At 42.9% G+C, this 23,773-nt stretch overlaps 1 long non-coding RNA gene across 1 annotated transcript; it reads left to right on the top strand.

The window, feature by feature from the left end:
* Positions 1 to 17,456: 17,456 nt before the first annotated feature.
* On the top strand, positions 17,457 to 23,508 carry LOC117884260. The gene is made up of 2 exons (XR_004647536.1): positions 17,457 to 17,543; positions 22,400 to 23,508. It is a non-coding gene; the product is annotated as an uncharacterized LOC117884260 (long non-coding RNA).
* Positions 23,509 to 23,773: the final 265 nt, after the last annotated feature.

Raw genomic sequence — 23,773 nt, 5'->3', positions numbered from 1 at the left:
GATGGAATAACTAACGTGAAATAAATACAGTTGTTCTGTTGGTAGTTTTAAAAGGCCAGTAACTAGAGAACAACCATTCGGTTAATAGGTTTAGATCATCAGTACTGTACTGTGGAGATGTCTGGGAAATGATATTGGACAAGTGGAAATAGTCTAATGCACTCAAGCGCTGTCTCCCTGCGTAAGAGATTTCTGGCTGTATTTCAAGGTGCTGTAGCCTGCCACACAGTGTAAACAGTAGCGTAGCTGGCGGGGAAGTGGGGCAGTGGCTGCTCCCCCACCGAGCACAAGTGGCACCTTTTTAATTTTACTCACCCGGGAGCGGGGAAAAAAAAAGGCGCCACCCGCTGTGGCGCTTTTACTGACGGGGAGGCACGCCGGGTCTTCGGCGGTATGGCGGCGGTAGGCCCTTCACTAGCTCCAGGTGTCTTCCGCGGCACTGAAACTTCATCGCCAAAATGCCACCGAAGACCCGCCTGTAAAATAAGAGTAGTGGTGTCCTACATGACTTTTATATCAGTGTGCCTTTGAGTAATATTTTACACAGGGAAAAGTTTTCTTAGCCACTTTTACTGCTCTGACTCTCCAAGGTTTAGCTAATTAGATTACAGCAAACCAGACCTCCCTGTCTTTGTTAAAGACTTTGGTTGCTGGCTTTAGCCCAGCCAGAGCGACAAGGGGGAAAAGACCATTATGGGCAGTTCACAGGGTCTAAGAGAGCAGGTCATCCTCCTGTTTTCATCTCACTCCAGCAGCAAGCCACTGTGCCGTGACCTCTGTGTGAGCAGTTCCTCACTCCACAGAGAAACACAATGGCAAGCAAGCCACGTGCTGAGATTATTTGTGACACCTATTAGATTAAGAGGGCATCAAAAGATATGGTAGGACCAGTGAGAGGGGAAAGAGGATTAAAGATTACAATTCCTCCAGTAGTTTCAATGGATGAGATGATTCTTTACTTACCCCAAACCACTTACAGAGTATATCAGTAGATATACTCTTCTATTGTTGGCACAGAACAGCTACTACACTTCACCCCAGATGTGGCTGCATTTCATTAGTTAGCAATAAGTGCACACTTTATACACACACGGTATGCATGTGCATGCACACAATTTGTCCTTTGGCATCTTTCTGGCATAAAGGTACCACCAAAAATACCAAACCAAGCCAAAAATCAGGTACCTGTAAATAAATAAAAGTCACGTTATCCCTAAAGCCTTCAGACAGGGCCAAGGCACAGAGTGAGTGGCTGCCTGGCAGCCATGCAAGGTGCTCCTGACCCCAAAAAACAAACAGGGTGCCTCCGCAGACCTCTCAGGCTCAGCAGGAGTGATGGACCCAGTTCAGGACCCAACTATTGCAGGTGCACTAGCTAGCTCCTCCCATTCACCACAGCTCCAGCCTTGGCCACTGTTTGCTAGATTCCGGGGGTCTTCTTTGAATCACTCCCTCTCAACATGGTAGCTTCCCTCCGACACCCACAGTCACTTCCCAGCAGCTGCTTCCCAATTGCCCTGGCAGCTTATAAATGCAAGGGCAAGAAGCAAGGTGTTCACTGACTCACTCCCCAGCAAAGAGCTTAGGGTTTACAAGGAAGCCTGACCCTTTGTAGACAGCATGAAGCACCATTTTGCTGTCAGGCTGCAGCCTCAAACAGTCACTGATCAGTTAGACACATGGCAGGGAAGGGATAGCTCAGGACTTTCCCTTTTTCCCGTCTGTTCCAGGCCTGCCTGAGGTTCCTGGAAGCATTTGATATGAGTGACAAGTTCCCTTCGCTACAGGGATTTTTGCTGCTAGCCAATCTAACCGGGGAAATAATTCCTTCCCAGCCCCACATATGACGATCCATTAGACTCTGAGCATGGGAGCTAGAACCAGCCAGCTAAGTACCTGAAGGAGAGAATGCTCTCTGTCTATTTTTTATTTTTAAATATCAAGTGGTTTAAGCTCACATGCCTGGAGTTAACTAGGGTCTGATCCTGAACTGTCCGATTCTAACTTTCATACTTATGAACAATATAGAATAAACTCCAGCCAGGCTGACACACAGAGTTGCACCCGTTTAACTAAAGATGCCATTATCCTCTGATTTAGTGCACCTTTGTGTGTGGACACTCATAGTGGTTTAAACTAGGTTTAGTGCCGGGCAAGCTAAATAGATATAAACATGCCCCCAGGGGGATTAGCATTTGTTTAACAAAGGCCTGGTTGACACAAAGATTTTGTACCGGAGTAACTATGTCAATTAGTGGTGTAATTTTTACCAGTATTGTTATACTAATGTGGATGCAGTTATATTGGTCTACAGGTACCTTATACCAGAATATCTTATAAGCTATATTGGTATAAGCACATTTATACCAATATAATTGTCCACACTGGGGAGGGAGTATAGTTAATACCAGCACAGTTAAAGCTGTGCAGCTTGTGTGTGTAAACAAGTTGGGACTTAAATTAAACCAGTGCAACTTTTCTGTTTAGACAAGCCTGTAGGTACCCTGCATAGCTGCAAGGCAGAGAACACTTCCAGCACAACAGGAACTATCAGGAACTCCAATTGCTGTGTGGCAGGTGCACAGCCTGTGACTGTAGATGGACAGATTCTGGAGATTTAAAAAAATGTAGCATGTGATAGGGATACTGACAATAATTCTTTGTGATAGACAGTTACTTGTTATAAAATAACTCAGTGGCTGGCATCATCTGGGTTAAATAATGTCAACTCATGTGTGATGGATTGCCTGGAAGTTCTGATTTAATTCTGCTATTGTCTTGGAGATTACTGCTCAACGAAAAGCATCCCACGTTAGGCCTAGGAAATAACTTACACCCTAATAGCAAGAACAGAATGACCTATCATTTGTGTGAACTGACCCTTTCAAAACAGAGATGAGATCTTGTTGACATCTCAAATCTGGACTATGTTAGAACAGATGGAAGGAGGAAATATGCAGACTTTGCCTTTTTTTATGCTGGCCTTGTTTGGAGAATGAAGACTGCTTAGCTCTACAGAGCACATATTCATCTGCAAACTAATCAGTCATCACAAACCTCTGTGAGGCAGGGAAGTATTGTGGCTATTTTATAGCATACAATGGTTTTGATGTGCAAGATCTAACCCGTCCTACACAGCCCTGAAGATTTACTTGAATGATTACAGAGTTCAGACCAAAAACAATGAGGAGTCCTTGTGGCACCTTAGAGACTAACAAATTTATTTGGGCATAAGCTTTCATGGGCTAGAACCCACTTCATCGGATGCATGAAGTGAAAAATACAGGAGCAGGTATAAATACATGAAAGGATGGGGGTTGCTTTACCAAGTGTGAGGTCAGTCTAACAAGATAAATCAATTAACAGCAGAATACCAAGGGAGGAAAAATAACTTTTGAAGTGGTAAGAGAGTGGCCCATTACACACAGTTGACAAGAAGGTGTGAGTAACAGTAGGGAGAAATTAGTATTGGGGAAATTAAGTTTATGTGTTGTAATGACCCAACCACTCCCAGTCTTTATTCAGGACTATTCTGATGGTATCCAGTTTGCAAATTAATTCCAGTTCTACAGCTTCAAGTTGGAGTCTGTTTTTGAAGTTTTTTTGTTGAAGAATTGCCACTTTTAGGTCGGTTATTGAGTGACCAGAGAGTTTGAAGTGTTCTCCTACTGGTTTTTGAATGTTATGATTCCTGATGTCAGATTTGTGTCCATTTATTCTTTTGCGTAGAGACTGTCCGGTTTGGCCAATGTACATGGCAGAGGGGCACTGCTGGCACATGATGGCATACATCACATTGATAGATGTGCAAGTGAACGAGACCCGGATGGTGTGGTTGATGTGGTTAGGTCCTATGATGGTGTCCCTTGAATAGATATGTGGACAGAGTTGGCACTGGGGTTTGTAGGAGGGTTTGGTTCCTGGGTTGGTGTTTTTGTTGTGTGGTGTGCAGTTGCTGGTGAGTATTTGTTCAGGTTGGGGGGCTTTCTATAGGCGAGGACTGGCCTGTCTCCCAAGGTCTGTGAGAGTGAGGAATCATCCTTCAGGATAGGTTGTAGATCCTGGATGATGTGCTGGAGAGGTTTTAGTTGGGGGCTGTAGGTGACGGCTAGTGGCATTCTGTTACTTTCTTTGTTGGGCCAGTCTTGTAGTAGGTGACTTCTCGGTACCCTTCTGGCTCTGTCAATCTGTTTCTTCACTTCACCAGGTGGGTATTGCAGTTTTAAGAACGCTTGATAGAAATTCTGTAGATATTTATCTCTGTCTGAGGGATTGGAGCAAATACAGTTGTAGACAATGGTCTGGATGTGATGTGATCTGGATAAAAGCTGGAGGTATGTAGGTAAGTATAGCAGTCAGTAGGTTTCTGGTATAGGGTGGTGTTTATGTGATCATCGCTTATTAGCACTGTAGTGTCTAGAAAGTGGACCTCTTGTGTGGACTGGTCCAGGCTGAGGTTGATGATAGGGTAGAAATCTTGGTGGAATTCCTGAAGGGCCTCCTTCCCATGGGTCCAGATGATGAAGATGTCATCAATGTAGCGCAAGTAGAGTAGGGGCACAAGGGGACGAGAGCTGAGGAAGCGTTGTTCTAAGTCAGCCATAAAAGACCCTGTTCCTAGAGGAGCTCATTGGATGAAGACTAAAAGACACTCTTGCTGACTCAACTGTTCTTTGACAGGTTATATGGGAAGAAATGCTCTATAGAACTAACTAGGACTTGTTCCTGTTCCCATAGAAATCAGTGGAAAGAGGATTGGACCAATGGCAGGATTGGGTCCAGAAGGACAAAACGAGGTCATGCATTACAAAAAATATTTTTAAAGAATTTTTTTTTAAAGTGAATGAAAAAGGAATAGAGGTTCTCAGTTAAGCATCCAAACCATAGTCATGTTTGTGAATTGTGACCTCATGTTGCTCCACAGGACTCTACTGGGTCCCTAGGAAGCATAATTTGTAGTTTCCATCCCTAGGATTCCACATTGTGTCTAATTTAAGGCTTTGTGTAACATTCACCACCATAGTATCCAAGAATTTATTCTGCAACTACTGCACATGAACAAGGTCTTAGGTCCTACCTTTAAAAAGATTTCAAAGATCACTAGCAAAGGATGAATTTTCAGGGCTCCAGTTGGTATAAACAAACCACATATTCTGGAACATCTTATTGCTTAATCTGGATATGTTCTTTGAGAAACTCCCTGTAGGATTTATCCCGCTGGTGCTCCAGTAGCACAATCAAAACCAAACAGCATTTCCCACTGCGTATTTTAGTTTAGAAGCTGTACCTTTACCAAACATTTTTTAACCAAAAGCCAAGCTTTATTGGCTGAGGTTAGCATCTGTCCTTTACTATGAACATGGTAGAAAATGAGTAATTAAGTTTTAACAGAAGCCAGGGCTTCTAAACCACAGTACAATTTAATTACAGTACAATTTAATTTTAAAATCTGTTTGAAAGATTTAATTTGCTGTGAGGGGGGAAAGAAATGCTGTATATGAGCCTGTTGATCTTTCCAAGAGCTGGAACCAGATTGTTGAGGATTGAATGACTACTTTTTTCCCCCTGAAGAAAAAAAAAAATTACAAGAGTCTCATGAAAACATTCAAGGGGTGATATTACACTCCCCGGGGCTTCTGTTGAGTTGTTTTGGTCTGTCCCAAGAATCCAGGCTCATATTTTCAAATGTTAAGCAATAAAGTCCTTGTTGAAATCGACAATGGCTGGACAGTGGAGGAGAGAGTTTTGGGAGCATGTCCCATTACTATGAAAACATGGATCCGGGACCTGCCACCATTCCGCGTGAGAACATCCAGTGAAGCCAATGGGAGACTTGTGCAGACTGATGACAGCATAAAGTCAGTGGAAGCAGAGTTTAGCTTGTGTGGGAACTGGCAACATAACTTTGTATTTCTCTAGTTTCCTAATGGGTGTGAGTTCTTTAGTCTGGTCTTGCTGGTGTTCTTTCAAGGGAGCACGCGGAGGGACCCCAGCTCTGCATCTCCTGCTTTTCCAGCATTTGAGTTCTGAGAATTCACCTCACCTTCTGAGGGCAAGTCTACACTACACAATTAAATCAACCTAAATTACATCAACGTACAGCAACCGCAGTAATTTAATTGGTTTTACACGTCCACACTACGTTCCTTGTGTCGGTGGTGCTCATGTTCACCAGGAGTGATTGCACCAATTTAACTGCCAGTGTGGGGCATTGTGGGATGGTTTCTGAAAGGCAGCAACAGCCAATGTAAGCAACACAGTGTCTACGCTGACACTGCATTGACCTCACTACCTTAACTGAAGCATTACGCCTCTCGTGGAGGTGGAGTTATTAAGTCGGTGTAGGGGGCGAGTGACGTCGGTGGGAGCTACATTTTAGTGTAGACGCTAACAGAGATAGAATCATAGAAATATCAGGGTTGGAAGGGACCTCAGGAGGTCATCTAGTCCAACCCCCTGCTCAAAGCAGGACCAATTCCCAACTAAATCATCCCAGCCAGGGCTTTGTCCAGCCGGGCCTTAGAAACCTCCAAGGAAGGAGATTCCACCACCTCCCTAGGTAATGCATTCCAGTGCTTCACCACCCTCCTAGTGAAACAGTGTTTTCTAATATCCAACCTAGACCTCCCCCACTGCAACTTGAGACCATTGCTCCTTGTTCTGTCATCTGCCACCACTGAGAACAGCTGAGCTCCATCCTCTTTGGAATCCCCTTTCAGGTAGTTGAAAGCAGCTATCAAATCCCCCCTCATTCTTCTCTTCTGGAGACTAAACAATCCCAGTTCCCTCAGCCTCTCCTCATAAGTCATGTGCTCCAGACCCCTAATCATTTTTGTTGCCCTCCGCTGGACTCTTTCCAATTTTTCCACATCCTTCTTGTAGTGTGGGGCCCAAAACTGGACACAGTGCTCCAGATGAGGACTCACCAATGTCGAATAAAGGGGAACGATCACGTTCCTCGATCTGCTGGCAATGCCCCTACTTATACAGCCCAAAATGCCGTTAGCCTTCTTGGCAACAAGAGCACACTGTTGACTCATATCCAGCTTCTCGTCCACTGTGACCCCTAGGTCCTTTTCTGCAGAACTGCTACCTAGCCATTCTGTCCCTAGTCTGTAGCAGTGCATGGGATTCTTCCGTCCTAAGTGCAGGACTCTACACTTGTCCTTGTTGAACCTCATCAGGTTTTTTTGGCCCAATCCTCTAATTTGTCTAGGTCCCTCTGTATCCGATCCCTATCCTCCATGTATCTACCACTCCTCCCAGTTTAGTGTCATCTGCAAACTTGCTGAGAGTGCAGTCCACGCCATCCTCCAGATCATTAATAAAGATATTAAACAAAAGCTGCCTTACATCGACCTAACTCTGTACAGTGTAGACCAGGACTGAGAGAACACAGGGCAGTACAGGGCACAGCTTAGCATGTTGACCACAGGTAGGGGTAGGAGGAGTGGAGGGTTTTTTTCTTTGGGTTTGTTTTCATACTGTATTATCGTCTGTGTGGAAGTGCTCTGGTTTGGAGGGGAGCCTGCCCTGTTCATACCGGCTCCAACAGATCCCTACCCCAAACCCCCAGAGCCCTCGGAGGAAGGTGGCATTTCAGGGGCTGGCGCACAAGAGGGAGCTTGCTGCAAAATCTCCACTTACCTTGTGTTGTCAGGGCTGTTCTGTGATGCTGTCCTCCACTTTGCACTACACACTGAGGCTGGGGGACAGCAAGGGACGGGGAGTATTAGGCCCTTTGTCTTTATTCAGAGTTAGAATCTGATTCTGACAGTCCCAGAAACTCCCCAGACTGGGGGCTATCTCCATTCAGAGTTGCTAAAATCTCCATAAATATATTCCAGACACATATAGAAATGAGGACCAGAAAGTTGGTCATTTGGACCTGAGCACACCCCCCACCTCCCAATCTCGCTCTCTCTCCCTGCACTGAATCACATGGCTATCTGTGAGCACTGTGTACAAAGGAAGAAATCCCCATGCTAAGAGTTGAACAGCTATGCAATAGGATCAAGCAAAATGCGGCTGATCACACGATGGGAAAAGTGATGATTAGACAGATATCTGGGCCCTTCTCTGTTGTGTCATTCATTTAACTTGTGTTGCACTGATTCTGCTGATTAACCCAGATAATACTCCCGAGCCGGCTGCATTGACAGATTGGGCACATATCAAGCTGCTAATAGATGGAAAAGAGGAAAATGAGAAGGAAATAGAATATCTTCAGCTTCTATATCCCTCCGGCCCCTGTGTTCTAGTTCAGGACATAGGCACATTATCCTAGGTTATTTAACTAAACCAATGCACTCAAAGAGCTGGTGAGCAAGAGGACCGTATACACTTACTGCACAGAAATGCTATTTTCTTTCTCCTACATATTACACAAGAAAGCCACTGACTGGCCATGTCCCTTGAGCATTCACTTGCCTCTTTTCTACGAAGGGTGAAGGTGGGAGGGTGGTAAGGGGCAGGTGGGTGGAGCGGAGAGACTGTTGCAACATTGTATCCACTGTCAGATAGGTGTGTTTCACAATATTTGGATCTAGTAATTAATCTCCAGTTCTCCTGCACAGGAGTTGCTGTGTTCCTAATGGACAGAGGCACCTGGCAACAGACAAATGATGCTACAGTGTCCCAACGAATGTTTTAGCTCATGTTTAATTAGGGACAGAACTGTGTAGAGCAGCCCCAGAGTTACATAATCTAATTGCTTTTCTTTTCTTTTCGTTTAAAAGGAACACCCATTGTCATAGCAGAGCTGCTAGAGAGAGGAGTGTTGGCTTCTAATTAACCTGCTCTCTGGACTCCGACTCTTCCTAAAAGTGAAGATTATCTCAACAAATAGCTAAGTGGGTGCCTTGTGATTTTGCAGTGCACAAATGCCAGGAATTTTGTCTGTCAACAGCAGCCGATTGAGAAGCAGAATAAGGTGCATAATGTGTGTTAGTGAAAGCCTCATATAAACTACTGAAAAGTAGATCAGATATGGGCATTAATTATGTTGATAATGTTCTATTAACAGTCAAAGCTGGTAGAACCAGGTCTTGTCTAACAGAGCTCTGACTGGGATGTTAATGGTGATTAAATTACTGAGGAAGGCCCACTAAAGTCAATGAAGTCTCTTTGAAGTATTCCATTCCCCCCAACCCAAGTTATTGTATTCGCTCACTGGGGACAGGTTTGATCACTGCCATGGAAGAAGGTGGGGTGTGAACTCTTGAACAGTTTTACACCTGGAACACGTGGCTTACAAGGGCATCTCTGATTAAAGCTATTCTGTTAAAATGATACTGCTGGGAAATAGAAATAGAAATAGGGAGGTAGAGTGTTCTCAGTGACACAAATAAATAATAATAATATATAGGCAACCTTGAGTGGGTAGAAAATTTATGCTAAAAACATTTATGCACATAAATCTCCTGCATTTCCGTTGAAGCCTTCCCCGGGGACTGTACTTTGGCATGTCAGGAATATGTCTGTGTTCTGATACCCTCAGAGCTATGTAATGTGCTCTGTTAAGGTCACCTAAGCTGGACAGCTGAAAGTTGTGGGGGGCAGGATGAAAAGTAGCCACATTGGTCCTCTAGGCTGGGGGTTGAGTGATAGTCAACAACTGAGCCTCATAAAAGTTAAATTACAGAAACATAACAAGGCAGTGACTCCAGCAAACAGCATGCTAGACAGGGAGGGTGCAGCCTTGCTAGGGCCCTAAGAGCTGCCTGATGTCATATTCAGCTGTCAGTTGAAGACAGGCCCTCTTGTTATGACATATCTCAATGATACTTCATTTCTGTTGAGCCTAAAGTCTACACACTTGCTTTCTTATTAAAAGGATATTGTCAGCTCAAATTTACTATTTGACCAAAGCATTTAGCCAGTATTTGGGGTCTTGTGGGTTGTTTCCATTAGGAGGAGAGATGGATGCTGAAGTCAGATAACTTTCTGATGCAATCCTGATTGTTACTAAAAATGGGAGAGAATTACAAATCCAATTGCACATATGCTTCATGGGAAGGTCCCCAAGACATTATCAGGGGAAACCCATTTTCAAAAACTGATTTTTTAAGTGTGTCTGTGCATGCTGGAAAGATACATGCATAATTACTGACGTCTGCCTTCATAAATCCTCTGTGCACAGAGAGAACAGACGTTAAAGAAGCAGGCTGGGTTTTTTTAACTTGCCCACAATAATCATCACTAATAGCCCTGTAGAGTGTGACACTGCTCTTTCATATCACGCTGGCTGCAAGAATGAGGAAATGTCTGAAAAGTGCTGAATTTCATTAGCTAAAATAGGGCCAAAACCTGAAATTTCAGAAAATTAGTTTACATTAGTTCACGGAGCACAAATGACTTGTAAATTCAGAAGGGACATATAGCAACATCAAGATTTGTTTTCAGGGGAACGCTGAGGAAGTGCTGCAATATAGCATGAGCCTTAACAAGCATCCTACTAATATCAGATTTCCGTATATTCACTTTCCTGTGCTGCTTTTCTGTCTCACACACGTACACCTCTCTCCACGTTAATTCATGGTGGTCCCGACATGGACTGAAAAAAGGTTGGAACATTCTGGGACAGATGTTTTAGTCAGAGGGCTTTAATCTACTCTACAGTGAAAGTTACATACAGTGCCTGATGTAAAGAAAATGCTGCGTACAAACTGGATGGGAGCATTCTCACCAGGCAGGGCCAGATACATCAGCCTTTGCTCACCCCTTTGTATCGCATCCATGGGACTAAGCGGGTATGAAAGGGCTGGATGATCAAGTACTAAATAACTTTATATGGTGCTTGAATAATGGGGGAGGGAGAGGTGTAGGATCCTAGAGTTTTGGCTCAGTGGTTCTGACAAATATATGGACTCTAAGAGGATTAAATAAAAGGGGACATGAACTACCAGCTCCAGGAAAACATCACCATAGGCCACAACTTCCTGAAGGCAGCATGTTGTCTAAACATGTTGGGATTTCCAAAGCTACATAAGGAAGTTGAGCACCCAACCACAACCTTAATTCCTCAAGAAGGCTAACATTTTCAAACCTGCATGACTAACTTTAGTCATCTAAATCCATATTTAGATATCTAAAGATAAGTGATCCGATTTTCAAAGGCGATGAATAGAGCTGGATGGAGCGAAGAAATATTTTCTCTTCTACCCAAAATAAATAAATAAATAAATAAAAGATGAAAAATTTGTTTTAAAATTTTCATGGGAAATTTCTAGACCAAACAAAAGTTTTTATTTATATCAAAAATTTTCATTTCTACCAAACTGAATTATGCAATTCAAAACAATGACTTTTGTTTGGTTTCAAAATTTCCCATATAATTTTTTAAATTATGTTTTCCCCGGGAAAAGTTTTGCTTTTGACAAAACCCTACTTTTCAGTGGAAACATTTTTGTAGTCAGCACATTTCAACCACGTCAGGTGCTGAACACCTCCAGAGATGATGAACACCTCTGAATAACTGGCTACGTGTTTAAAAGTTGCAAACATCAGATTCGGCATCTAACTTTAGGCATTTGAAAGTTTTAGCCTCTCTCCCTACATTTGAATGACCTATCATTAACTTAATGCTGAAAATGATTCATGGCTTTTAAATCAGTTCACCCACTGTAGATGGAAGCACATCATAATTCAGGTATGGCATAATCCAAAAGACCACTGAAAGACTTAATAGAAAGTCAATGGATTTTTAATCTGGCCCTTTAGAAAAAAAAAAAGAGTTTAGTTACCTTGGGACCCGTTGCAGTTAGGTGATTCCCCATTTCAACACAACTGTAATTGTGTACCATACATTGTTAATTTACATCATGTGTTTTTGTTTTTTCCATTTATGTATTTGTTTTCTATATTTTGCCATCACAATTTGATATTTCTGAAGCTGTGTATTGCACCTATAATTTGCATAAGTCACTTTGACCAAGACCACCTATATCAATGCAAAAGGCACACGAAAAGCTGCCTTTCACGCCAGCTGAGGATGCCTTTGTGAATGATGCTATCTCTAGGGAGAATCTGCATTTCAATTTGCAATGTTCGTTGGGAGCTCTCTCGATGAAAAGGTCTGTATAAAGCATCCTATGGAAAATCAACTCTAATAGAGGAAGTATATGCCAATAGCAACTGGGTTTGCAGGGTTGTTGCCGTGTTGGTCCCAGGATATTAGAGACCAGGTGGTTGAGGTAATATCTTTTATTGGATCAACTGCAGAACTTTGTCCAATAAAAGGTATTTCCTCACTCACCTTTTCTCTATAAGATTCTGGGACTAACATGGTTATAACAAGACTGCAAATGACAATGAAAGAAATCGAATGTTGCCATCTGAAATGGAAACTCCACAACATGAAGAGGAAGGAAGCCAAACTTAACAGTGACATCTACATCTTAAGTGAACACAAGGGAAAAACCATCATCCCCAGAGGACTTACCATGTAATCCTCTATCCACTATGCGCAACTCCAGATATGCTGAACAGCTCTGCAAAAAGGACTTCAGAAAAATTGAGGAACCATCTCCAGCACCTCACATACTTCATAAGGGAACACCTCAAACAAAAAATCATCACATACTCCCACACACGGGAATGAAAAAATCAGAAAACCTACCTGGAGATCATGCACAGACGTTGATCCAATAAAATATATTGCCTCACCCACCATAACTCTAGCATAACATCTGGGCTCAGTCCTCAGCAGGCCTTAGGGGTGCTGTACACAGTGGAGGGTGGGAAGTGTAAAAGAGCCATTTATGGCTCCTTAACTCTGGAGCACACTGTCCCTGTCCCCATTGTATTTTAGAACAGCTTCAAGGCCCCTTTAACTCCTATTAACTATGCCGGCCAGCTATGGACCCAAGAGGCTGGTATGCTAGATGGGGATTATCAGAGCACAGCAACACCCAGCCACACCTGCTTCATCCTAGTCATAACCCCAATGCACCCTGTATGCCGGGGTGGGGGTGGAGGGAGTGCTAGAGGTGTGGCCTAGGAGCCAGTTGTGCCAGCTGTATAATAGTACATTGGACGTTCTTTCCACTCTCTACTCTTACTGGGTAAATGGCAAACTTTGACAGACACAGGTGTGAACAGGCTTTGAACAGCACTGACTAATGCAGGCAGCTTAGCCAAAAGTTGCCAGGCCACACATCAAAGGATACTACATTACCCCAAGAGGGGGCACTGTTGAACAAGGTTAGCTGAAGGATAGTACCGAACAAGGATAATGCCTCCAAGCACTGGTCTGCTGAATATACTGGATCATCACCAAGACAAATGCCCAAGAGTAAAACTTTGCTACCAAATCTGTGCTGGAGTCCTCTCTCCCCTGAAACAGCGGGCACCCAGCATCCAGCTCAGGTAAGACATTGATTCTATCTCAGATGGTATCCGCACAGGATCCCTGGGGTGGTGAGCGAACCCAGAGAATTTGTTTGCATTCAGCTTTTGCTCATGGCTAGACAGATTTCCCATAGCTAGCCTAGGCAAATACATACTCATATTACTGTTCCCTTGTCCTCATCCCCACAACCATTGCATGTTTGTTTAATCCACCTGCTGCATCTTGTCATTAACCTAGACTGCAAGCTTTTTGGTTCAGGCGGTTGTGTTTGTACTACCTGTTTGTACAGCATCTAACACAATAGGGCCCCAATTCCTAAATATAGTATAAATAAAAATATGGACTGTCTCCCTTGTCCTCCAAGCATGGGTTCCCACAGCACAGGACTCTTCTGGGCAACAACATAACATAGAGGGCTTGTATAAGAACTTGACATCTCAAAGTGGCAACACAAATGTCTGCCAATCTGAATATTCCGTTTTAGTGGGTTTGAATTTGTCTGGTACCCACTGTTTCCTACAGAACAACCTATTCCAGGAGTATCAACGGTGACAGTGATGAGTGGTGCCTTCCCTACGCAATATGACCTGGACCTGATATATAAATCCTGGCAAGTTTAATCATCCATAAGATGCTGCCATATAGTCTGCAAAGAATTATTTTCAGAAAGCTGTTTTCACTGAAGACAAAAACTATTTTGCAAACCATGGTCACATTCCCTTAGACCCAACACCTTCAGTTAGAGTGGGATACATTTGTATTCTTGAAAACAGTGACACAAGAAATGAAACAAAAAGCTAGCATAAGAAAAATTACCAGGAAAAACACGCATGTGCTGTAAAATGTTACCCTTAGTTGTACAACAGGAAGCAGTTATTAATGAAATGATGTCATGTCACATTGTGGGAGTGTGTTGGGTAACCACCTTCTTCGTCACCAAAGTGACTGCATCAGAGGGTTCCCTGACATGAAAGAGAGCAGGAAAGGAAAACACGGACAGCTGGAGATGTGCTGAAACTTTACCAAGAGATTGGGATATACCCAGTCTTTAGGCTGGGAGAAAAATTTTGCTCAGCTGTGCTAAAGGTTATATCGCCATGCTTTGTAACTTAAAGCTGTGGCTCTCAGCCCTTCCAGACTACGGTATGCCTTTCAGGAGTTTGATTTGTCCTGCATAACCCCAAGTTTCACCTCACTTAAAAACGACTTGCTTACAAAATCAGACATAAAAATACAAAATTGCCACATCCACTATTACTGAAAAATTGCTTATTTTCTCATTTTTACCATATACATTATAAATCAATTGGAATATAAATCTTGTACTTACATTTCAGTGTATATTATATAGAGCAGTATAAACAAGTCATTTTGTATGAAATGTTAGTTTGTACTGACTTCACTAGTGCTTTTTATGTAGCCTGTTGTAAAACTAGGCAAATATTTAGATGAGTAGCTGTACCTCCTGGAAGATCTCTGATTTAAAGCTTCCTGACCACCCAATGGTGTTTCAATCATAGCACTGGACCTGCATTTATTCACAAGTACCTATTTTGTGGTTTTCCTTATTGTTTGTCTTTTGCCAATAGTCTTTGCTTTTAAATAAACAATGAAACCACCTTTCTATTACCTAGTGCTTTTCACTGGCAGGTCACAAGGCACTTTTCCAAGGAGGTCAATATAATTATCCCGATTTCAGTGATGGAGTAACTAGGGCACAGACAGGGGGAGTGATTTGCTCATGGTCACCCAGTAGGGAGTGGCAAAGCTGGGAATAGAAACCACATCTCCTGAGTCCCAGCCCAATGCTCCGTCCTCTAGGCCTTACTGCCTACCTCAGTGAAGGCAACTGGAACTGGAGGCAATGACTGTGGTTGCAGTTATTTGTTGGTGCTTTGGGTTATCTACACGGCAGTGTCTCCCCTCAGCCTCCCATGTTTGAATATGATTGTGAACAAATCTAGTTCAAATGCCAACACAAATCATTGTACCAGCTACCCCTGGCTAAACCCCTCTTCACAGCACTGAAGACTGGAATGAAGACCATAGTCAACAGCTTTGCTCCTTTGGCATAATGGGGCTTTCTTTAGTACCAGGCAAACTGGTTGAACCTATAATAAAGAACAATATTGTCAGACATATTGATGAACAGAATTTGTTGAGGAAGAGTCAACCTGGTTTTAGTAAAGAGAAATCATGCCTCACCAATCTACTAGAATTCTCTGAGGGAGTCAACAAGCATGTGGATCAAGGGGATCCAGTGGATATACTGTACTTAGATTTTCAGAAAGCTTTTGACAAGTTCCCTCACCAAAGACTCTTAGGCAAAGAAGCTGCCACGGGATAAGAGGGAAGGTGCTCTCATGGCTTGGTAACTGGTTAAAAGATAGGAAACCAAAGGTAGGTATAAATGGTCAGTTTTCAGAATGGAGAGAGGTAAATAGTGGTGTCCCCTAGGGGTCTGTACTGGGACCAGTCCTATTCAATATATTCATAAATGATCTGGAAAAAGGGGTAAACAGTGAGGTGGCAAAATTTGCAGATGATACAAAATTACTAAAGATAGTTAAGACCCAGGCAGACTGTGAAGAGCTACAAAAGGATCTCTCAAAACTGGGTGACTGGGGAACAAACTGGCAAATGAAATTTAATGTTGATAAATGGAAAGGTAATGCACATTGGAACGCATAATCTCAACTATACATATAAAATGATGGGGTCTAAATTAGCTATTACCACTCAAGAAAGAGATCTTGGAGTCATTGAGGATAGTTCTCTGGAAACATCCACTCAATGTGCAGCGGCAGTCAAAAAAGCGAACAGAACGCAGGGAATAATTAAGAAATGGATAGATAATAGGACAGAAAATATGATGTTGTTTCTATATAAATCCATGGTACGCCCACATCTTGAATACTGTGTGCAGATGTGGTTGCCCCATCTCAAAAAAAATATATATTGGAATTGGAAAAGGTTCATAAAAAGGCAACAAAAATGATTAGGGGTATGGAACAGCTTCCGTATGAGGAGAGAATAATAAGACTGGGACTTTTCAGCTTGGAAAAGAGACGGCTAAGGGGAAATATGATTGAGGTCTATAAAATCATGACTGGTGTAGAGAAAGTAGATAAGGAAGTGTTGTTTATTACTTCTCATAACACAAGAACTAGGGGTCACCAAATGAAATTAATAGGAAGCAGGTTTAAAACAAATAAAAGAAAGTATTTCTTCACACACTGCACAGTCAACCTGTGGAACTCCTTGCCAGGCAATGTTGTGAAGGCCAAGACAATAACAGGGTTCAAAAAAGAACTAGATAGATTCATGGAGGATAGGTCCATCAATGGCTATTAGCCAGGATGGGCAGGAATGGTGTCCTTAGCCTCTGTTTGCCAGAAGCTGGGAATGAGCGACAGGTGCTAGAAGTACTTGATTATTACCTGTTCTGTTCATGCCCTCTGGGGCACCTGGCACTGGCGGAAGACAGGATACTGGGCTAGATGGACCTTTGGTCTGACCCAGTAGGGCCGTTCTTATGTTATCTTACCAAAAGGGAAAAGTTCATCTGTGCAGGAGTCAGAACTTTCTCCAGGGCCAGCCCAAGAGGGGAAGGAACTCCCTCAGGAACCACGGACCATCACAAACCTCACCACCTTCCGCTCCAAGTGCAAGGGGCACTTCTTTGACCTACCTTCTCTCACAAACTCCTAGTACATTTTATTTCTATACAATGAAAAAATCCCAAACAAGACATTCCACTCTGCAAACTTCTCCCCCTCAGGAGAGGCTGAGAGAACACGTGACAAGCATTAGAGGTGATCCAGCTTTCCATTGTCACTCAACCGAACCGCTCATTTATTCCTGAGCAAGGCTCTGAACCCCCTCCCACCCCATTTATTCCAGTGCTTATTTTGCCTGCATAATAAATATAGGATATCCCAGTTACAGCGGTTGGATAAATAGATTCAATTCAGTCCATGCCTCTAGGTGGCACTATTGTATGACTATTCCCACACAGCCTTATAAACCACAGATTCAACCTCAAGGAAGAAGGAAGCAGCTGCATACTTGGAGAACCCTCGCTCTGCGTACTAATGACATCACTGATGGTGACTGAGGGAGGGAGGGGCAGATTCATCCTCCACAGGCTCAGGGTTGGCTTGCAATGGTAAATAGGACACCTCGTTTAAAGGTAGGATCTGCCCCCTGGGAGAGAGCATCAGGCCAGGTTTCCTCTCTCCTTAATATTGCTGAGTGCATTAAAAACTAGGTCACAGCTTTGAACTGGAACTCAGGGCACCAGATCTTTGCACAGGAGCAGAAGTTATTTGGTTTGTTTAAACCAAACACAAGGCTTTGCCTCCCCGTCCCTCCCAATGGGGCCACTTTTATAATGATCAAGTAAAAGAACAGAAGCAGTTTCAGATGTTATATGCACATTTACTGCTCTGATTTTGTTTTGGAAAGACCTCGTAATTGGCCATATCATGTAGGTGTCTGGCATGCGCATATTCTTTCTTCCATCAAAAATGGCTTCTGGGTGCAGTGCATTTTGGCTTTAATGATCAAGTACTGCTAGCACCTCATGCTGCACAATAGAAATGTTGCCATCCACCACAAGGGTAGCAGAATCAGGCTGACGCATAGTAATCATTCTGCTCTTGGTATTTCAAGTTACTTTCCAAGAGGCTATTTGTATTGATGGCCGTTCTCTTTAGGGCCCAATCCTGCTAGCATTGAAGTCAGTGGGCATTTCACTATTAATTTCAATAGGAGGGGACCATGACCCTTATGCTGATCCATGAGACATTTTTGGCATATGGATGTAGCGGAAGAAATTCCTTTGTTTTTAAAGGTAGGAAGGCACAGTCCTGTAGCCTACATGACTCCAAGTCAAGAATGTCACGACTCATGGAAGTGCCCACAACAGCCCATTGCCTGTATAACCTGACTGGGCCATCATGGCATTCAAATGTCTAGCCCCTTCCGCCTGAGGCCCCGCCCCTTCCAGCGGGGCCAGAGCTGGCCCCGTACCAGTAAGAGCTCCATTTTCCTTTCACCCCAGCCTGGGGGTGTCAGTATTGTGAGTGTCAAGACTTCACTGTGTTTTCAGCCTGACATTTTCCCTGTCAGGATTGTTAACAACAGAGCTGGTTGAAAAAGGAAAATCAGGAAAAAAATGAGAAATTTAAAAATCATTTCCATTTCACTCTTTGAAATCTTCTCAGCCACTTTTCTCCATTTACTGTTTTCAAAATCTGATTTTTTAAAATCAATTTAGTCATATGGAGTAGGATTTTTCCCCCCAAAAAATATTCAAAATAAAAAAAAAATTTCACAGAAGTCAAGGTAAAAAAGGGCATTTTTCAAAAAAAAATTTGGTTAGAAAAATTTCTACTAGCTCTAACTTTTATTTTATTTTGTTTTCTTATAGTTTTATTTTTTTAATTATAATGAATAAAATAAAAAAATAATCTCAATATCATAGACACACTGAGCACAGAAGAGAAGTTCCGTGACAAATACACAATTAATGACTAACTTGATGTTCCAGAATTGACTGAACAAGAAATGGTACATGTGGCACAAGAGCTAGTTGCTACTCACATCTAACCATTACACCCAAATCTATCTACCTTAAGTTCTCTGAGGGACCTATTAATGTGGTATTGAAGCAGCATGCATCCCACTTATTTAGCTTCCAGCATTTCCTTTCTGTTTCTCCAGAATTCTGATATATGATTATAGCACCTGATCCAATGCTCAGTAAAGTCAGTGGAAAGACTGATTAACTTTAGGTCAAGCCCTTAATCTTTTGAAGCCACTGCATCTATGACTACATCAATGAATAAGCCTGTGTGGGTGTCACAGGCATGACTTCAGTGATAAAACACATAGCTTTCAGGGTCTTTCCATTCAATAGAACAAAGAAATCAGGATCTGTGTCACTTTGGTCAGCCTGCTGTTAAGCAAGATTCAATTACTTTCAATTTTGTCTCCATAGAGGCCTAGTATAGCAGAGTCTGGGGTTTCAAACTATTACATGGTTTTTGATGTAAAACAGAATATTTGATTTCTCATAACTTCCTACATGTCTCAATGACCATTTTCACTCTCTACAGCTTATTCTGATATGTGCAGATTAATAGAATAGGCTTCTATGTCATTTTATCTACTGCTGAATGATTTTTGTTTATTTATTTTTTCACTGTATTTGAGCCATCTCCAACTTGTTTTTAGCTAGGTGCATGCACTATTTAAATATTCACTTCTCACATCAAAGTGATTGCATACCATGTGTGAATTATCTCTAGATCTTGTCTGAAAATAAGTGTGTATCATATCTGAGTCATTCCCATTACTTGTCTGCAAGCAGTTGCATAATCTATGTTTCAGCAAAATGTTGAGTTAGAAGATACCTCTCCTGGATTCCGTGTAGATAGGTAAACAATGTACAGATACTATTATTCATTGGGATATATGATTAGCAATAGTAACCCTGCATATTTGTTGTATATGGAGATCTGTGCATCAATGTTATGTTTATGAGAGACTGTACAGCAACACATTGGTATTAAAAATCTAGATTCAATCACAAAATACTTTCAACTCCACTCACCATAGATCTAAAGCAACTGATCTGCTGGTGCAAACAGATGCCTTCCCTGGGAGTTCTATGTGCAGAGAGGATAAAGGAATGAGCACCAGGTCTCAGAGAAATTTTAGGTCACTGGAATTACCGCTGAGAACTGTCTTGTAACATATGGACAGCTGCTTTATGAAGCACGGGATTTTTAATTATTAGTATTCCAGTGGCACACAGGGGCCATGTCACAGGGTGAGCTGTCCCTTAAAGGAGAATTGGGCTCAGCCTCACCTGTGTCATGCCTTCACTGAGATCAAGGTCCCACTGCTGTATCTAAACAATAAGACAGGCAGTCCCTGCCCCAAAGAGCTTGCAGTCTAAGTAGATGAGAGAGAGAGAAAAAGGAAGTAGTGTTGTCACCACTCCCTAGGCTTCAGAGCCCGAGCTGCAGCCTGAGCTGTTTTAGCACAGTAACCCGAGCCCGTGCCCGTTGACCTGGGCTTGGAGGCTCGCTGCCAATGGCAGTGTAGACGTGCCTTAAAAGACTCATGTCCTCTGTGGACCAGGCACAGAAGGGGACCTGTAACACACTCAGCAGTGGGTTACGCTTGCATGCATGGGGTAGTGGGCAAGAAGGGCCAAAGGAAGCTGGATTCAATGGGGCAGAACACAATGGCAGTCCTGGTGCCAGTCTCATGCTATGGGGTTAGATTCTCTAAAGGGGATGGGGAGAAGATGGAAGGGGGCAAGGCACCATGGGGCAGATGTTGCATTCTTCAGATGGGTGTTGCAGCAGCTGCTCCTGTCCAGACACGTCCTCGAGGTACACTGGTCCTGAGCCAGGCCCCAAAACTCCCAGAGATTTCACTGTGGTTAATGCCCCACTATACTGCCCTTGCCATTGGCTTGTACTTTAAAGGCCAAGGATTGGATGCCTTTCTAAAAGATACATGCTAGTGTAATACCAACAGACCCTGGTCATCAGTGGGCAGGATTGAACTTGAGACCTCTGAAGCTTAGTGCATGAGCCTCTACTGCATGGGCTAAAAGTCAGGGCTCTGAGGTATGCTGTAGCAGACTCATTAATCTCTAGATGCGACTAGAGGGGAACAGAGCACCATAACAAGCAGGCCTGGTTTACACAAGCTCAACCAGAAGCTATGAGCTTGATGCAGGAATCAACGGATGGAATTCTGTGGCCTGTGTCATACAGGAGGTCAGATGAGATCATAATGGTCCCTTCTGGCCTTAAAATCTGCAAACACCCACTCCCCCAAAGTGACAGACACTCCTTGGTGGTTCATACTCTACGTCAGCAACTCTTGCTAGGCCTGACTGACACTCACTACACCTCACACGCTGTGGTCATACGTGCCCAAAAGGTGGCACATAATACATTACTGGAAAACTAATGCCTCACTGATCATTAATATCCGTGCCTGATATATGTACGAGGGGTGTACAAAGAGTTACACATATGTGCTAAAATTATGTTCTTAACATGTGTTTGGCAAGCAATGCATAAGCCCAGTCTGCCCGAGCTAAAGGAATGGGTATTTGCTGGTCGTTAGGCAGAGACAAATTTATATAAAAGATAAACAAAGCTGTCAACCTGGCATGTGGGGGAGATATCATGTGAGGTTAAGACCCAGGCAAGAGGGTAAGTAATTGAATCAATTGATTGTATACAATATGAGTGTATTATAAAAGTTTATGAAAATTAATGACACACTGGTGATGAGTATCATTGTGAAATGTGTGCATTAGCACTATCTGAGGAATTATGGATACTCAATGATATTACACTTCACAATCTGTGACTAAAGAGTGTTTGAACCAGGCAGGTTAGGGAGAGCTGATAAACAGGTTTTCTCCCAGACAGGAGAGAAGGCAGCTATCTACTTGTCTCCAATGAAATTAAGTAAGGTGTGACCAAAGACAATGAAATCCCTATTTACATATGATCAGCAGGGAAGGGGAAGTTCACAGGAAGGGAAGAACAGTGTGAGGTCATCCGGAGCCTGGGGACAAAACGTGAGTTTGGGAAGAAATAAGGAGATAGAAGAAACCATCTTGGCATCCATCACTGGACAGACACAAGGGGCCAGAGCTCTTGCTAGCTAAGAAAGATGGGTTAGCTAAGCCAAGGGGGTTAACGTCTCTGGGTACTGAATAGAAGTTCAAAACCTGCTTAGGGCAAAGATCTTTCACCTAGACAAGGGAAACCAGTACTTCTGTGGAAGGTCTTGACTGAAAGAAAGTCCGCCATGGCTGGAAAGAAGAAAAATTGGTAAACAATCTACCTTGAATCAAGGCTGTAGCTTGTTGAATTAAGTCTACGCCACCAGAAAGTATGTCTTACTTTAACTTCTTGCTTGCAACCATTTCTACCTGTATCCCTTTCACTTGGTATCACTTAATACATGTTCTTCTGTCAATCAACTTGTTTTGTCTCATTAAAGGAGCAGTGCACCTAACCCTTTCTCTGTGAGGGTCCAGTGAGAAGGACAGGACCCTGCAGGAGGACGATTTTAGAGTGAATTTGGGGCTGCAAAGGTGCTAAACTCAGCCTCCAAGGAGGATCCAAGTTGGGCAAAGCCAGGGTGAAGTTTGAGGGCTGCTGGGGTCAGAGCTCTGGACCAAAGCTGCACAGCCACAGGACCCCAAGGATAACAGGCTGATGGGGACTGAACTCTTACTGGCCTGGGGGAACCCCAAAACGCGGCCAAGTGTGATCAGACGTCTGCAGACAAACAAGACATTGTAACTGACTGTTCTATTCCTTGGGAGCCTGTTGGCAGAATGCCAGCGTAACCACAGAGTGACTGTATGTACACCAGCCCCGGACAAGCCAAGAGATCATCCTTTCTGGAGAAGAGGAAAACAATGGATGTTCTGTTACTCTGACTCCCTTTATTGTTATTATTTGTTGTTTGTTTCCGGTAGTGCCCAGACTGCCCTGGGCACTGGATGTGAGGTACAATAGCCTCTCTCTCTTCCAAGTGCATTATACTGTTTGCCTGATAGCAAACACTGCAATTAAGGTTGCAAAAGAATTTCATTGATAGCCCCCTGATTTCACATGCACATAATAAAATGTAAATCAATCGTCTCTGGAGCTCAAGCTGTGCTGAGGAAGTACCTGCATGGAGCAGTCTTTCTACTGGAGTTGGGGGAGGGAGAGGGGATGGGAGCAGGAGACAAGGGTCTCTGCATCTTCCCCCTCTGCATACCAGTTCAACGCCAGCTATAATCTAGCCCTCGAGATGGGTCTAGTGCATAAGAAGTGTGAGCGCTCAGCACCTCCTAAGCATGCACCTTCCCAGTGCATGTCAGTAAACAGCAGTTGGCCTTAAGAACTTAAACAGATTTAAGTTCTTTTTCATAAGCATAAACTTGGCAGTGTGTTATTAAGATGTCCTAAATCTTTAGACACTTAATTCACTCTATGTCATTGTGGGACCTTACAGTGCTGTAAGCACTTCTGCTGCTCTAATGGCTTTTTCTTCCTACTTTCACATGCTTACCCCTCTCTATAAAAACTCTTAGGAAATTAAAAGCAAAAAAAAAATGTGATCCCATCCTTCAGTTAAGGACCCAAAAAGCAGAAAGTGAGAGTTAAGATGCCAGCAACATTGAATAAAAAATTTTAAAAAACCACAAAAAAACCCAAAGCCTTTAAAAAAAAAAAAGGGTGACTATATTCTTGTTTATGCCATAGCACATACAGGATGGGACTGAAACTGAGGTAACTTTATTTAGACTTTTAGCACCCATCCAAGGCTCTGGGTGCTTTTCAGACAAACAATATTTCATAAAAGAAGTTTAAACCTATC

The sequence above is a fragment of the Trachemys scripta genome, chromosome 10 (assembly GCF_013100865.1).
Source record: "Trachemys scripta elegans isolate TJP31775 chromosome 10, CAS_Tse_1.0, whole genome shotgun sequence".
NCBI classification, from domain to species: Eukaryota; Metazoa; Chordata; order Testudines; family Emydidae; genus Trachemys; species Trachemys scripta.
This window is presented reverse-complemented; position numbering and strand designations above follow the sequence as displayed.